General features: G+C 44.9%; 1 long non-coding RNA gene across 1 annotated transcript in view; it reads left to right on the top strand.

The window, feature by feature from the left end:
• Positions 1-15,509, top strand: part of LOC146353878 (uncharacterized) — a 149,483-nt gene extending 133,974 nt beyond the window's left edge. The window contains exon 4 of the long non-coding RNA XR_014788201.1: positions 15,271-15,509. This is a non-coding gene — a long non-coding RNA (uncharacterized LOC146353878). The remainder of the gene's footprint in view (positions 1-15,270) is intronic.
• The last annotated feature ends 2,217 nt before the right edge of the window (positions 15,510-17,726 follow it).

Below are 17,726 nucleotides of genomic sequence, written 5' to 3'. Positions count from 1 at the left end.
ATTACAGGGGTTACTTATGTTTAGAGAATCAGTTAATTTCAACTCTGAAATGAAGGATGTGTCTTGAGCTCGCTCTGTACACATGCAAGGACACTATGTAAGTAAGTACAGGTCTCTGTTTAAAACCTCAATCCAGGTTGGGGGCACTCCAAGCATGGATGTGGGCTTCCATGTGCATATCCCCAGCTGGTTGGGGAATGGGGAATTTCATGGGAAATCCTTCTCACAACCAACGGGCACCCCAGCTTCACAGCCCTATTCACTGGCTGTGAAAAGGGGGGGCTCCACTTTTGATGATGCCTGTTGGGGCAGCTACAATGTTTACAATGGTGGAATGTTTACTCACCTTACTTGTAGTAGGATGTAGCTGCAGGTGCAGCTTGAGGTAGGTAACTGCCTGTATAATCTGGGTGACAAGTTGGACAGCCATATAGGAGCTGGTGCAGCAGGCTGGGAAACATCCAAATTGACACCTGATAATTTGCAGTATTTGATGGTCCACATGGAACAGGATGTAGTAGCTCATAGGCAGTGGTATATCACAGTGGTTCTACTTTCAGAGAAAACATTTCATATCAATGGCTGACAAGAACTACTGCATGGCTGCCATTCTGAAGAGGATTCTGAGACATATACTAGGACAGGGCCAGTTCCAGGTATGAGGAGCCCTGGGTGGGTTCTTTCTTACCTTGATGGATCCTTCAGGCTTACCTGGCAGTGGCAGCAGCATTCCAGGGGTGGCACAGAGCTGCCATTTAAATTTCCCACAATACCCTGGCGCACCCAATGTAGTGTCACTCCAAGTTATTGGGGAAATTAAAATGGAACCTTGCAGACCCAAGGGCAGGCCTCACCATGAATTGAGAGTTTGTCTTTGAATGCAGCAGACGTTCCCCTGGATCTGTCATTGCAGAAGTTCGGTAGGGTAACCTGTCTTTCAGCTGCTCTTCTCATTGAGGATTTGGAATCTTAATATGGTTATTCTTTAGCTCTTATGTTCCTAATGGCATTATACTTTTTTACAGTATTTGATAGATGCCATGCCATAGTTTACACCACACCTGATGAGATTTCATATATGAAATCTGACAAAATCAAAACAGTCAAAAGATGCAAACAAGCAAGGATGGGCAGAGAGTAGCTCTCCAGATGTTTTGGACATCAACTCCCAGAATTCCTGACCATTGGCCATGCTGGCAAGGGCTTCAAGGCCAAAGCATCTGCAGATCTACCTTCTGCTGAGCCTTGATCTAAAGCACTGAATTTTGAATTAAAAATCTTAATCTCTTCAGATTTCAAATTCAAAGATTTAAAGAGCAAAATTGGGGAAATGGACACATTTTCAATATTCCTTTCAGCTCTATTTAAATACTAATTGGCTATATTTAAAGAGAACTGCACAGCTGGAATGGACTGGAAGATTATTTATTACCCTAATTATACAGTATATGACCATTTATTTCCCAACAACCAATGGAGAACAAGGAAAATCAAAAGGGAAAATGGCATAAGTGTCTGTAAGAAGAGGAATACATTTTGAGGAAGCCAAACTCAGGCTAAAACAAGGAACTTCCATCTTGCACTACAAATTTAAGTTTCAACAAAGTAGTCACCTAATCATCCAGATGAAACTGAAGGGAAAACTGCTTAGTATTTACAAGTAGGATATACTAAGAAATCAGGAGAAAGGAAAGGAAATTCAACCTTCTTGAATCTAACAGGCTACTACTGTGACAATGATTTAATTAAAGTGCCCACACCATGCCCCTACAAATAAATTCAGCTTCATTAATGATATTTGTATTCATGTGGTATAAGAAGGTAAGAATTTAGAACCCATGAAGCTGCCTTAGACTGGCATCAGCTTTCCAATGCCTTAAGCAGAGGTCATTCCAAGGACTTGCTACCTGACTGGGCTTGCCGAGAATTGAAATTGGGTATATTCTTCAGGAAAAGGAATATATCTCTTCTACTGAGTTTGGGCTCTTCCCTGTGGTCAGGCAAAGGTACAAGCTCTCCCCCTAGGTAGAGTTTGTGCATGATTTGGACCCAGGACCTCTCATACCCTAAGTGATCATCATACCCAAGGCCAGGGGTGGGGAACCCTATTCATATGGAGGGCTCCCGACCCATGGAAAGAAATCTGTCAGGGCCTGAGCCACCAGTAGATGGACCTAGAACCAAATGTAGGTGAGACCAGTGCCCCCACCTCTCTCCCTCTCTGCCAACACTGGAGCCTGCAGTGCTGAGAGCAGTGCTTGAAATTCAGCTAGTGGGATGGCTCATCTTAGAAAGTTGTTTTCTTTCTCTCTTTATGGTCACCTGACTTTCTCTTTGTATGGTCTTTCTATGGCAGGGATGGGCAACTTGTGGCCCTCCAGATAGTTGGGCCTACAACTCCCATCATTCCTCACCATTGGCTATGCTGACTAAGCATGATGGGAGTTGTAAGCCAAAACATCCAGAAAGCCACAAGTTACCCTCCCCTGCTCTATGGTCATCTCTGTATGGTCTGCCTTTTCCGTTCCTCCTCCCCACGGCTGGTGACAGCCCCAATGGTGCACCGTTGCTGCCACTGAGAAAAATGCTGCAGGCCACATGTGGCTTGTTGGCCATGTATTCCCAAGCCCAGCCCTAGGCGAACAAGTCAGATAGAGCTAGACCAACTTTTCTTGAACCAGGGCAGGGCCAGTCCTACTTCCTGCCTTGACTAAACTGACTAAAACTAATAACAGCAGGAAAGGAAAGTGAAACTGGACCAAAAAACCCACAACTCTTTGACAGGTGGACATAACTATATTCCCAATTGTTCCAAACTGAGATTCCCCATGATAGAATTATACTAAATACTTTGGTCTATAATGGTTCCAAGAATATTATATCAGACTTAAATTCTCTTCACAGACAACTTTTGCTGTTCTCTAGCCCAAATGTATCAATCCCTGTTTGATCATCACACAAGCAGTACTCGTTTAACTTCACCATCACTTCACCATTTAACTTCACTCGTTTAACTTCACCTCACCATCATTTTTACCAGTCACAATGTAACATGCTATATCCACGAGGGTAGGAGGGGAGAACTCTACAGATATGTGCCAGCCAAACTTAGGGCACAATCCTATGCATGTTTAGACAGAGAAAAGGCCTACAATTCCCAGCATGCCCCAGCCAATTCCCAGCTGGCTGGGGCATGCTGGGAATTGTAGGCCTTTTCTCTGTAAACATGCATAGGATTGCGCCCTTAATTAGTAATTCCACTAGTAAACACATACTTAACTCTCTCCCTTGAAATCAATGAGCTTTCAACGTACTTCACTTCTGGCTGGATCATGTCCTCCATTTTCAGACAGTTAAGAGGAAAATATCGAACGCTCAATTATAAATGTGACTAGTGGGAAATGTCATCATCACCAGTAATGTTCCATTCTACAACATGCTTTAAAGTAAATTTTAAAAAATCATAAATTGTGGTAGGATTACATCATCTGTTCTTGCTTCAGAAATAAAGTTAATGTCAAATACACTGCATAATCAAATATGCTTTTCTGGGATATATCCCTGAAGCTGCATCTATATTAGTATTTTTGCTGTAATTCAGTTATTGCTTATAAGAACCATGTCAGGTCACAAAGAGAGTGGTGGGGAACCTAATTCCACTTCACTGTTTTCCACAGATTTCTTTGCCAAATTAGCCAACCACAAAAGACAATACAATATAATTATTTTATGCTCACTTAGAAACAACCATTTGTTGTCTAACATGTTTTTTTCCATGCCTATCCTGACTACCAAGGAAGTGAGCAGTGACAGGATCCAGGAGAAGGAGAAGCAGCCTTTACTCACCTTGCCTTCTCCTGCTGGACAGTGCAACGGATTGGGACCAGAGGGACAGGGTGAGCAAAAGGGCAGCAGCAACGGCAATAGGGTGGCCCCTTATGAATCATCAGAAAAGAGGAAATACATCCCCAAACAGGAGGACAAAAAAGGACACCAATTTGCATAAAGTGTGCATATGCTAATTTAAATGTGTAGATGCAAATGTAGAAATAAAATTATAGAAATTAGAGATGACCGTAGCAGGGAAATCCAGTTCTTTTTTGGCTTGACAGAGTTCTGTAGCGTGTTTGACTCACGTTGTGTCTGCTTGCCGAGCTAGCTGTTCCCCAAACTCTGGGAAGTTTTTAATGCATGTGTGTGGGGGGGAGGTTCTGCAGTTTGCACAAATGTCTAAGCAACTTGTGCAAATTACAGCCGAATTTGTGCAAATTTGACCATAATCTGCACAAATTCAAATATAATTTGCTCAAATTGCAGAAGCTCCCCCCCCCCGATGCTCAAAATTCATGCAAAATCCATGAAATGGCCTGAGCGAGTCAGGCACCACAGCGGTAACCAAAATGAAGTCCAGGGGACCGAGCCTAGGAAAACTTATCAGACTCCAGCCCCCCAAATGGACTTCTCTGACATTGCTAATGGAAACACAGTACAACTCACCATAGTGTGGAAAGATGTGACCAAGGGCCAATCTAAATGGAAATGCTTTGTGAAGCGATTTGGGCAAAATCTGCATTTTCACAGAATCAAATTAGCTCTTTATACAGTACATGCGGTACTGTATTTCTCCACTTTTGCGGTGTACACGGGAACTGAAGCTGCATTAGTTGGGGTGGGCGAGTCCTGCCACAAGTACAAAGGAACGTCGGCAATTGTGTAGGTGCAGGGCAGCCAATGAGCAGAGGCTCGCTCCCCCTCCTTTGCATGTTCAACGAAGTGCAATGGAGGACTTGCGTACAAGTGGACACTCATGACAACCCCACATACACACACACATTTATGAGGCAGGCAGGCAAGTAGGTGGCTGCCACTGCCCGGAGACTTGGCAGAATGAACGGGAGTGCAAGATGCACTGAGAGCAGAGAGTGCGGAGCCAGCGAGGAGGGGGAGTGACTAGCACGTTATCTTCGACTGTCCTTAACTGCCCAATCAATGGGCTTCCCCCCCCCTCCACTAACACAGGCTCAGGTAAGTGCTTCTGAGTACATGTTCATGAAAATCATCCACCCTGGCAGTCGCCCCTTCTTAGCTGCGCAGCTTCGAAACCACTGGCATCCACTGTTCTCCTTCATAGCTGCACAGTTTTAAAACAGCAGGGTTGGCAAAGTGGAACTGCAGGCAATGAGTTACTTCCGGGTAGACATGTTTACCCCTCTGCTCTCCCGATGTCCCCGCCTCACACTACTTTCCCTTCCACCAGTCAGCCCCACTTCTGCCGGCCCGCATCGAAGCCAGCTGAGGTCACACGGCCTCCCAAACAGCACTGAAGCCACTGTGAGAGGAAAATCTGACACGAAATGAGTTTGAAAAACAAAACGGCTTTAGGGCAAGAAATGCCAGGCTAGCTATGGAGGGCAGCGTACGTTGTCTGATACTATCAACTTGGGGATGGAGTAGACTTGGAGTAAAAGCCCCATGTAGATGGGGCCCAAGTGACTTGTTTGCCTGTTCAGTCTGCTGTTCAAGTGCTCCTAATGAGCAACTTCAAGGCCCAGCTCCTCTTTCCGATGGTTCTTTATCTTTAAAACCAGACTTGGACTGGACAGCCCTTCAAATACAGGACACCCTCAAAATAGAGGACTGTCCTGTGTAAAAGAGGACACATGGCCCCCCAATGGTAATGAGGAGGATGTGGGGCTATTCAGGGATACCTTGAGGGCATCCTGCCCAAAGGACCCCCCCTCTCCAGGGCAAAACAAACAAACCTGACACTGACACTGGGCTCAAGAGTTTTGTACTGGCATAATGTAGGAACTCTGTAGTTACACCACAGTGCAAATGTAGTTCCATGCCATGCTGCCCCAGCCATGCAGGCCTGGCCAGAAGATGATAGTTTTTATCAGATCTGCAGGCCAGGCTTATAGAAATAAGAGACTGATGTGAGAAAAAAGAAGACAGAGAAAAGAGGAGGAAGCACTAACAGCAGGATGTACACAAATAAGCCGTTGACCATATGTTTCCTATCACAAAGGTCAAATGCTAGATCCTTAATTAAGAAACGTGAATTCTAACGTCATCAAGACAGCCTCAGGCAATGGCGTTTGCTGTCCAAATCATAACACTTAATTGTTTACTAGCAACTCGTGATGCTTCGGAACTTCAGGAGGCATGATGTCTTGGACAGCAATTAGGTGCCTATTTGAAGAAACCTCTTTGAGACATCTGATACTGTCAGACAAATTTTCAAGTATCAGGGACAATTAAGAATAAGGTTGCCAACTAACTGGGGGAGGGGGGTGGCCAGGATGGTTTGGGGCCATCAGGGCCCCTGTTGCTGGAAAAGAGAGGAGAAAGCCAGTTTTCCCACCTGTCTGCTTTACCCATTGCAACTGATGTATTTCAGTATTTTAGTGCTGTGCCAAAATTTCAATTCTTCCATTTTCAGCATTGGAGGAGGAAAGACAAAATGAAAACTCTGGCGAAAGAGGCTGGGAGAGGTGAGATTTTCAGATAATTTTCTCCTTGGGGAGGGGCACAGGGTTTCCACATACCTTAAGTGTAGGTGATTCTTGAGGGGTCTTCTTCCTATTTTTTTTTTATAAAAGGAGCCTACGACTCTTCACCAGCCTGGCAGTTCTTTCTGAACTCCCAGGAGACCATGTGACCCCACCCTCTCCAATAGGCATTCAGGAAGAACTCCCAGCTGGAGAAAAGTCCTGGGCTCCTCCAAGTGCAGGGGGTGTTTTTTTTTATTAAAAAAAAACAGAAGACCCCCTCAATAATTGCCTACACTTTAAAAGCTATATGGAAACCCTGTCCCCCTCCCAGAGGAGAAAATTCTTGGAAAGTCTCCCCCTCCCTGCAAAAGAGGCAGAAAAAACAAGATAGAAAGGGTGAGAAAAAGTTCCCCAAAATAGGGGGCAGAATTCGGCACAGCACTATCAGAAATGTGATTTGGGTTGCAGTCCACGGCTGTGCTTACCTGCTGGAATTATCTGCTCTGCAAGCAGAGTTCTTGCTTTGTGCTTATGGCATAGTTGGACTCCAGATTGCATAATATCTGTTGGCCTGTTCTCAGCTGTGTATTTCTTTACAAGAATGTTTTTAATTCAAGAGTTGACAAGCCCAATTAAAGGATGGCATTTCTCTGAACTTTAATGCTCTGTACCGTGCTGGAAGGATTTCAGAGTATTGAAATTATTATGAGTGTAGTTTAAGTGATCATCCTCATTTTAGATAAAGAATTTGAGGTTAGAGGTATAATAGCACTCTAAAACGGTACAGTATTTAAATTCACATCATTCACATTTGGCCTATCTCTCTTCTAAGGGGAGGGGGGGAAGCCCACCCTTCTGCAAGTTGCCAGAGTATGCCCAAAGAAAAGCCTACCACTCCGGCTGTTTCTCATATTCTTGTGATATTACCTGCCTGGCCTTTTTGCACATTGGAATGGTTAGTCCTCCAAGAATGTGCTTGTAAAAGGCATGGTGTTCACACAAAGTGTATAATACCTTGCTCACAAATAACTCAGGCAGTAAGGTCTGTCTGCTTCTAAGGTGTTCAGGTAGTGCGTGTGCAAAGGGGGTTATCCTATGTTATTGTCATAACAACCTTGTAAGATAGGTTAGGGCAGCCTCCTCCAACCCGGTGCCCTCCAGATGTGGTGGAGTACAACACTCAGCATCCCCCAGCAAGCATCTGGAGGGCACCAGATTGAGGGAAAGCTGGGTTAGGATGAATTGCCAGGCCTGTCCAGTGAATGTCATCGCTGAGCAGGGATTTGAACCAGGTTGCCCTGGTCCAATGACAACTCTCTATCCATCACACCACATAGGCTACGTCTTATAAGTGCCATCAGTAACTTTAATTTTTTTTTAAAAAGCAATACACACAGAGAGAGAGGGCGGGGGGGGGGGGAGAGAGAACATCTATAGGAATTACACCAGGACAAGCCATTGCAGGGCTACAGCTCATTTGCGTTGGGGTGGCATTGGTGGAATTGTGGGGTCTTTCAAATCATTGGGACTTCTGGAGAAATGAGGCAGATCCTGGATCAAGTGTCAACATCATTAGGCATCTCCCAGAGCCCATCCCGCCCCCCCGCCGCCGCCCTGCCCAAACAGAACAGACCTCTGATACCAGATCAGTCAAATAGCCACAAGAATGAAAAGGAGAACACAGTTCACTTGCACAGATTGTGCATTCAAAGAGCCTGCTGTGTTGGGTCTGTTCTGTGTTGGGTGTGTACATGGTTCACAGAGGGCAACAATGAGGCCCAAGAGGCCAGAGTTTCACACAGGACTGAATTTGCATCTTCAAAAGATCCTCCAGATCCTCCACAAGAGGTGAGGATTCCGTGGAAGACAAATGGATCCAAATTTAAAATCCCCGTTAGCACTGGAAGGACCAAGCACTCACTTTTTCTGGGGCTCAAAAATGACACAGGACTCAGGAGGCAATACCCCCTGTGACTGAAAATTAAGATTTATATTGGAATTGGATCCCCGGGTACAGAACGAGAACAACACCCTCAACCCTCGCGAGGCTTAACCTTTTGCGAGCGCCATTTCCTGACCAGTGACTCCAAAGAAAATAGAACTCCTGGTTGGTATTTAATGGAAGTCTGCAGAAAACTTGTCAAAATACAGCACTTCGTCTGTCAGATGTTTGGGACAAGACCTCTACAGTAGTTTCTAGAAACTGAGCTCAATTACTTACACTTTAAATTATCTTTAATTGTCGCATGTGAGCTGCAGAGAAAAAAAAATCCCCCTCTGAACCAAGACCCTAGCTATTAAGGATCACCTCATAATTGCAGCTTTAATAAGTGTACTGTAGCAGGTCAGCAGTGGAGGTTAGCATGGGGTATGGCTAGGTGAACCCCACTGCTTAATATGGGTAAGTGAAAGTGACACATCACTATAGTTTGATCAATTACGTATGGGTAGTTTAGACTGTAAACTTTTTAGTGCATGTAATTACCTAGCCAGATGTTTTAATTTAGGACTTTTCCCTCCCTCCGTCACACTCCTCCTGTGCCCTAAAATCCAGTTTCTCCCCTTGTTCTACAGCATGAAACTTGCAGGAAGATGAATAACAGAATGGAGCTATATTTGCCACCAAATCTCACCCAAATCAAAACTCCAGGTGAACGTTGATATTTTGCTCAGGTGAAACATGTGTAGGAACATGTGAAGGAATGTCAAAAGAATTATGCTAAGATTTGCCAGGTTTCACTTGGCATTTACAAGACAATAACAATTTGATTTTTCTTGCAAAGCATGTGGAAAGCCCATCTAAAGATAAAGTGAACATTGCAGCAACAGCAGAACATACAAAGGTCAGGGAAAAATCTGAGGAGAGTCAAGAGACCTCACCAAAAAGGAACATAATGGGAATCCAGCAAATGTTATTATATGGCTTGAACTGACTCCATGCCCTGACACCAAGATGTGACCATCCACCCCACTTCCCACTTCCCACCAAAAAATTAGGTTGAGATCCAGGGAGCAGATTGCGACAGGTTGCAAAGTCGGAAGAACAGCCTGTCCAAAATTGCTAGCTGATATTGCTGCCTTTGGGCCAAGGGAGCAGATAATGGTGCAGAGGAAAAATGTAGATGTTTCCATTCTTGATCATCAGTGTGGCTGAAAGGTGCCTCCATTAGTTCTAGGTCCACCATCAAGGGTAGACATGGTTGATCACCTGCTGAGGGCCCACAGCCCAGTAGGGACCCACTAATAAGAGCCTCCTGGATTTGCTCCTCCTCTTCACCATTGCAACCTGCTTTTTCACTGGCCGTTTGCTGTGGCCCAAGCAACAGTGGTGGTGAGAAGGAGGAACAGTAGATGCGCCTGCCTGCCTGCTTGCTGGCTCTTGCCTGTCAAGCAAGCAAGTGGTAGCAATGATGAGAAAGAGGATGAGGAGCGGGAGCAGCTGGTGACAATGGTGGTGAGAAGCTGGACTCGCTGAGGGAGGGGGATATTGAGAGTGTCTTGTCCCAGGGCCCTCCAAAACCTAGAGCCAGGACTGACTATTTCTGTCACTTGAGGTAGTTGTCTGGGTACCAGCTCCTGACAAGTAGTGATTTATGTGCACCAGTACATCTACATTTTTAGTTGTTGGTTAAATGATTTCGCTACCTCACCTGTAGATCTAGTTTTCAGTGAGGATGTAACTCTGAGCTCTGTCTGGGCTGTACCATTTCGGATTTCAGGGGCTCACATGACTGCTCCTCCCCTCAGCCTACTTATCTGGAGAACTTATTAAGGCCTGGACCTTGGTCTAGTCAGATCATGGTAAACATACAGGTTTACTTACAACTTGGTCTGGGTGAGAGCAGTTGAGCCCTGTTATATTAGAGGTTCTCTCTCCTGTATGAAACAATTGTAGAATGGGACAAGTGACATTAGAGGAAACTTTCAGTGCTACTAAAATACATCCACAGATGTTTGAAGTGCCAGTATGTAAATGGGTTATGTTGCAGTGGGATCTTTTACTTAATTGAAAAACTCAATGCACATATTACCTGAGCAATGTTTTAAAGCTCAAGCTTTCGGAGACACCTAGGCCATGTTTCCATGACAATGGAAGGAGAAGCTAATGGAGGAGTGCCAGATTTTTGAAAAGGAATCAGCTTTGCTGTGAGCAGGATTCCATGAGCAGATTCTCCAGACCAGTAAAAATCACTTCACAGGACATACTTCCTGACTGCAGGGGCTGCTCAACCAGTAAGAGAGGGTTCCCCCCTTTCTCCTTTACCCTGAAAGTCCAGATGCACCTGCATTGTGGTTTTAATGTTCTATATATTTTAAATTGTTTTATTGTGTGTTGTTTGGTTGTAGTTTTTGTGAACCGCCCAGAGAGCTTCGGCTATTGGGCGGTATAGAAATGAAATAAAAAAATAAATAAATTTCAGAAGCAAGCCTCATTGAGCAGAATGGGAGTTACTTCCGAGTAGACCCACATATGCTTGTGCTGGGGGAGGGAGGGGACACAAAGATGAAAACAGCCCCCATTTTAACCCACAGGACCTCATTGACCACAATGGAGTTACTTCTGAGGAGACAGTAATGGGTTTGTTGTGGGAAAGAGATGGAAACCAGTACCCATTTTAATGCACAGGATCTCTATAAGGAAACTATGAAGTAGTTACTTCCTAAGGCACTTAAGGAATTGGGCTTTAAAATGTGCCATGTCAATTGAGGGGCTTCTCAGTATTTCTGTGGTCATTGATCCTTGCCGATCTTGGCTCATTATGGGCTGCAGAGAGAGACTGGGTGAGGGGATCAGGGCAGTGGTGAACGCTTCCCTTGAGGAAGGAGTGATGCCATCAGCCCTTAAGGAGGCAGAGATAAGACCACTCTTAAAGAAGCCCTCCTTAGATCCCCAAGTTCTGAACAACTTTCGCCCAGTCTCGAATCTGCTGTTTTTGGGCAAGGTGATTGAGCGGGTGGTGGCAATGCAGTTGAAGGCACATTTGGAAGAAACCGATTATCTAGACCCATTTCAGTCGGGCTTCAGGCTTGGGCATGGGACAGAAATGGCCTTGGTCGCCTCGGTGGGTGATATGAGGAAGGCTCTGGATAGGGGTGAATGCTCCTTCCTTGTTCTCCTCGACCTCTCAGCAGCTTTGATACCATTGACCATGGTATCCTCCTGGACCGCCTGGAGAGGTTGGGCATTGGAGACACCGTATTGCGGTGGTTCCAGTCCTTCCTCTCCTGCAGGTACCAGAGGGTAGCACTGGGAGAGGAGGTTTCGGACTCGTGGCCACTCACTTGTGGGGTGCCACAGGGTTCCATCCTCTCCCCAATGCTATTTAACATCTATGTGAAGCCACTGGGGGCTATCATCAGGAGGTTTGGGGTGCGGAGTCATCAATATGTGGATGACACGCAGCTCTACCTCTCATTCAAATCTTCACCAAGGTTGGCCGTAGAATCCCTGTCCAAATGTCTGGAGACGGTGAGTGGCTGGATGGGGAGGAATAAGCTGAAGCTGAACCCTGACAAGACCAAGGTACTTTTGGTGGGAGACAAGAGGAGGCTGGGGGATGTTGACCTGGTGTTGAATGGGGTACGGCTACCCTTGAAAGACCAGGTCCACAGCCTGGGGGTCATTTTGGACTCCCAGCTGTCCATGGAGGCTCAGGTGTCAGCTGTGAGCCGGACAGCGCTGTATCAACTCCATCTGATACGGCGTCTGCGCCTCTTCTTTCCCAACCATCTGCTCCCATCGGTAGTACATGCCCTAGTCTCCTCTTGTTTAGACTACTGTAATGCGCTTTACATGGGGTTACCCTTGAAGATGGTTCGGAAGCTGCAGCTGGTACAGAATGCGGCAGCTCGCCTGATTAAAGGCAGCCGCCGGCAAGATCACATCACTCCAGTGCTGAAGGAGTTGCACTAGTTACCAGTTGTTTTCCGGGCCAAATTCAAGGTGTTGGTTTTGACCTTTAAAACCCTACATGGTTCCAGCCCAGCCTATCTTAAGGAGTGCCTCCAGCAACACCAGACAGGCTGCTTAACAAGATCAGCCTCGGATGGCCTTCTCTCTGTCCCATCAGCCAGGACAGCTAGACTGGTGGGGACAAGGGAGAGGGCCTTCTCTGTGGTGCCCCCCACTCTGTGGAACTCCTTCCCTAGGGAACTCCGCCATGCCCCCTCTTTAATGAGCTTCCGTCGTGCATTAAAAATGTGGTTGTTCAGGCAGGCATTTGGGGTGGGTTAGGGTATTTTAGAAAATGTTTTTATTGTAGAATTTTAGTGTTTTAAATTGTTTTATTATATGCTTGTACATCGCCCAGAGTGGCTGGGTGACCAGCCAGATGGGCGATTAATAAATTTAATAAATAAATAAATAAATAAATTCATTCAGAGGGAAAGCCTCATCAAGCACAATGGGAGGAAACACTCATTGACCAGGGTCAGGGTGAAAGACACCCTGCCCTCGGCAGGGCTAGCATACCTGAGCTAAATGCAGGGGTTGGAACATACAACAACCTTAGCGGGGAGAACCCAACTTAAGAAAAAGAATTAGACTTTAAGCAGTCTCAGGAAATCTGGTTTTTTCCTGATAAGCTCTGGGGTGGCTGCTGGATGGCCACGGCATCATCTATCCTTAACGACCTCAACACACAGCCGGCATGGACTAAATTGCTGGTGGAAACACTCCCCTAATATCTTTTCACCAAGCAGTGAAAGTTCTTGTGGGTTGGTTTTTGTGTATGTATCAAACAGTGTATACTTATTTTCAATCACAAGTAATGTAAACATAAAATAATTAATGACCCTGCAATTGAAGACACAGGAAATTATGTTTTAAAACATGTTATCAGACCATCCGGCACAAGTCACTATCATAGCTACTTTGAAGGGCTCGTGTGTGTGCGTGCGCGCACATACACACATACACACACACACACACACACAACATGAGGTGTCATTTTCAGTCACAGCATATTGTTATCTCTCCTCCCTTGTTTTCCAATAAAATAGGGTGAGGAATTTCACACAGCCAAGCTACCAATGTTCTGTGTTCAGTAATTAGATTTGTCATGAAGCCTTTTAGTGAACCAGCACTCTAGCTGAATTTTCGACTGGTCTCCAAATGAATGCCTCCTCCCATGTTACAACACCCACACATTCCTCTGTGACCATCAATGTTTGACCCCACCTTTGGCAGTTCTCATCTCTCCGCAATACCTGATGCTGTTTGGCTCCTGACCATCACACACCCACTCTCCGCCTCCTCTGGCTTATTTGCTGTGTGGAAGATTTTCCGGCTTTAACCCTTGACCTGTGCCTTGTGCCAGACTAGAGGTGCTTCCAGACAGAGGGCTCCTAGCGCTACCAGTCAAAAGGCATTGTGCAGCTGTTTCATCTTTTCTTCCTTAACTAATTTTCCATGGTAAGAAAAAAGATGGAAGAAGTGGCGGGAAAATATGGGAGCACTACAAACTGAAGACAATGCCAACTGGACTCATTGTAAAATTCATTACACAAGGCAGGGCCATTGCATGATAAAAGCCTTTCGCTTAAACACTGTATGTTTAAGCAAAAACAACTGGTTGGCACTTCTAACCACAGGTTCCTTTGCATAGCAGAAATTACTTATCATGCTTATCTCATGAATTCCAAGCTAATCATCCCTAGTTCCCACAATATTTCTTGAAAGGCTTGGCAATTCAAACTCTCACTTTCCTCACATGTTAGTTTATCACTGTCTGAAACGGCAAAACTCAAAACACACTTGGTATTCCAGTGCCATAGCACCATGACGAGTGGGACAGAAATACAACCCTTACCTTCTTTGAACAATAGCAGCATCTGGGCACGCAAAATGGCACCAGTACAGAGCTCTCCAACTACAAGGCACCATATATGTTGCTTTTCATTGTGCAAGCTGCCCTGAGAGTATTGATATTGAATGGTGGCACATACGTTTAAATAAATAAAATAAGTGGATTCTCTAGTAGTTAAACCTGAGCAGATCAAAACGTGTTCTGCTTATAAAAGCTAGATAACTGTAACAGTTAAAGGAGTAGTTGCTTAGTGGCAGAAGGTTGCTTATGATTTTTTTTTTTAAATTAATCACACCTAAGAAACCAAAGGTGATAATAATTTGGATAACGAAGAATTATACATAATAAAAAGAACAGGGGGAAAAGCAAACCAGCACCAATAATCAAAATGAGGACCAGCCATACACAGTACCACATGCTTCTCTAAATAACCACCTTAACCAAAAAACAGTGGACAAAAACGAACCATGATGACACCCAGCAGGTCTCCCTGGGGAGGGCATTCAAACACACTTGTTCCTTGACTGAAAAGCTCCTCTGTCTTGTGGCTACCTGCTGAGCTTCACCAAGACAAGGAACACAAGGCTGGACCTTGGCTGTTGGTTGGGGAATTTGGCGGCGGCGGTGGGAGGGAGGGAAGGAAGAGACATACATACAGGAGAAGACGCTTCTTAAGATACCAGGTTCCAAGCCATTTCAACCATTTCAATTATAACTAGGAGTTACCTCCTTTTCATTCAAAGGAACCGAAGGAAGGTCTAGGCAGAAAGTCTAGTCTTATTTTAGTTAACATGATTTATTTATCTAGCAATTCCCTGTGTTGAAATCTTCCTCCTTTATATTTTCCTTATTGGCAGATGGGTTGACTAAATTTTACAATTCTTATTTTCCATCGCTTATCACATTCATAGCTCCTTTTCTCCCACCTCCTCACCCCCTTCCCCTTTTCCCTCTTTTCTGCCTTACAGAACATTCGGACTCGGACCAAACATAACTTGAGTCACACACCCTTGGGATTGAAAAATGAAGAGAAAACAATGAAACAAGACTGTTTATAAAGCCTTCAACACATTAGCTGGTGGAGAGGAGCCCAGGTTTCCATGTAAAAGAGTTCTGAATGGATGAAAGTGACTTGAAGCACATGGAAAATACAGAAAATGTGGAATAAGTCATAAAGTCACAAATAAAACAAATACAGTAAATTGGGGATGCTGTTGTAAGTCATAATGATTTATGCTTCTAAGAATACAAAAGAACTGAATGTATGGAAAAGTGCTTAGCTGCCCATGGGGGTGTGGGTGGGGAGCATCTGTGTGCAGGTGGGAGTCTTTAGGGATGTGGCTGGATGGGGTATACAGGTTTTCCAGGTTGAATCACGCATTAGAACTCAGAATGAGGATCATAGAACTCCTGATCTCCTAGAAACTGAACAGGGTGCGTATGTCTAGGCAATGATTTGGCTGTTGGATGCGCTGTTGCATTGTGTTTTATCCTGGCAAGTCAAGTCACTCATGTCTTTCATGTCCAGGCTGTGCTTGCCTCTATCTGCACTACAGATGTGCATGTGTGCGTGAGAGAGAGAGAGAAAGGAATTATATGATTATATCACCTTTGTCATGACACAATGATGTCCCATCATTCCCCCCCCCCTCCAGTACACTTCGTCTTGCATTTTCATGTTTGTGACATACATTAATACAGGAACAAGAGAATCTCTCAGCCTTATGAACTATCATGTTGGAGAAGTGTATTACTCATGCTCTGATTCATTGAAATAGGCATGCATTTCTCTGGCTAGTGGTCTCTTTCTATCTAAAATCTCATGGTTGCCATAGAAGTTGGAGTACAACAGAACATGTCAACACAGATAGATCATGCCCTTTTAGGAAGCCATATTTCGGTGTCTATTAATAGTTTATATTTATAGCCCACCTAAAACCATGGGCTCAGGGTAGATTATAGCCTTATCCCCAAAGAACTGAGACCAATTTAAGGCTTTTTTGCCTGAAGCTTTTAAATCGTACCTTTACCAAGGCTTCTGCTTCTGGATTCTTTGTGGGATTAAGATCCTTTACATGTTCCCCCACCCCCTGGATTTGTCTTTCTCTGCCTTTTTATACATTCCATTATACAGCTACTAGGTGAAACTGTGGTATAGCAGAATTGTGTAATTGCACGAGATTTCTATGGTGTTAAATGGGCCATTCAGAAAAAAATACCACACTTTCCACATTAAGAAAAAAACCACGATAATGGTTGCAAAGCACGGGAGCAGCCCTGGAGGATGATGACATCATGTAAAGGACCAGCAAACTACTGTGAGTGAACAATCACGAGCCTCATGTAGAAAGGCTCTTAGTAGGCAAAAAGGTCTCCTCTCCCTATAATACAGAGGTGGGGGGGTGAGAGAGAGATGGTTCAACACAGCTGCCTGCATTTTGGATTCTCCTTGGCAGTGTCATGAGGGCTGTCATTATGAGTGCGTACATTTCAGTATTTACCACTGCACCACTGCTTCTGTTTGGAACACAGCCACAGCAGTGTGGAAGTCATTAGAGAGAGGGGAACAGGAGACAGAACTCCCCTCCTTTCCCCTGGCATTGCTGCTGCTGAAGCATTGATGATAAACTGAAAGTCTTAACTTTGACATTGAAGGGACAGGCTAGGATGGTAGAAGGAGACAGATCATAGCGTATGACTGGCTGACAGCTCTAAACAGGCCCAAATGCTCCACATTTGGGTACTCTGTGCAACACAAACTGCAGTTCCCATGGTGCCTAGTGGCTTTGAATGCACCAGGTATACACTGAAGCATTCTGGGCCTGTGAAATATCAAACCTTGCCAACCCGTTTGAGGATAATGGATGATATAATGCAGCCTTCCCCAAACTGGTGCACTCTGGATGTGTTGGATTGCATCTCCCTTCATTCCCACCCAATGGGAATGATGTTTGGGGTCAAAGCCTGATGTTCATGCAGTGTATTTTGGATACTGTGGTGGCTTTCTTTTGTTTTGTTGACAGATTTTATTGACTTTGAATTTGCAGTGGAAGCCTGAAAGGCACAGCAAAAACACTTAAATAATGAAAACTGACAGTGTAAATGCTCTTCTGCCCAAAGACAGTGTGGGAATAGGACAAAGCTGTACCCAAAGTACACCCTGCATGGTGTGCCAGAGCTAAGGGCCCTTGACCCAATGTTTTTTCTTCAGACCGTCCGCCTCATATTGCAGAGAGGCTGAAGTCATGAACAATTCATCACTACAGAGAGACTCCCATTACTAAAAGGCCTTCTCTCTCCCTGTCACATCCCAGGCTAATGCTGTGATTTTCCATGTTGGCATGTGTGCATGCTGGCAAGGTTTTCCCATTCACCTGTGAAGGTTGCCAACCCCTCCAGGCAAAATCTGCATCCTATTGTCTGC

The sequence above is a fragment of the Heloderma suspectum genome, chromosome 2 (assembly GCF_057233095.1).
Source record: "Heloderma suspectum isolate Gila_16-S chromosome 2, 16-S_ref, whole genome shotgun sequence".
Lineage (NCBI taxonomy): Eukaryota > Metazoa > Chordata > Lepidosauria > Squamata > Helodermatidae > Heloderma > Heloderma suspectum.
Note: the sequence above shows the minus strand (reverse complement) of the source record. Positions and strands in the feature narration are given on the sequence as shown.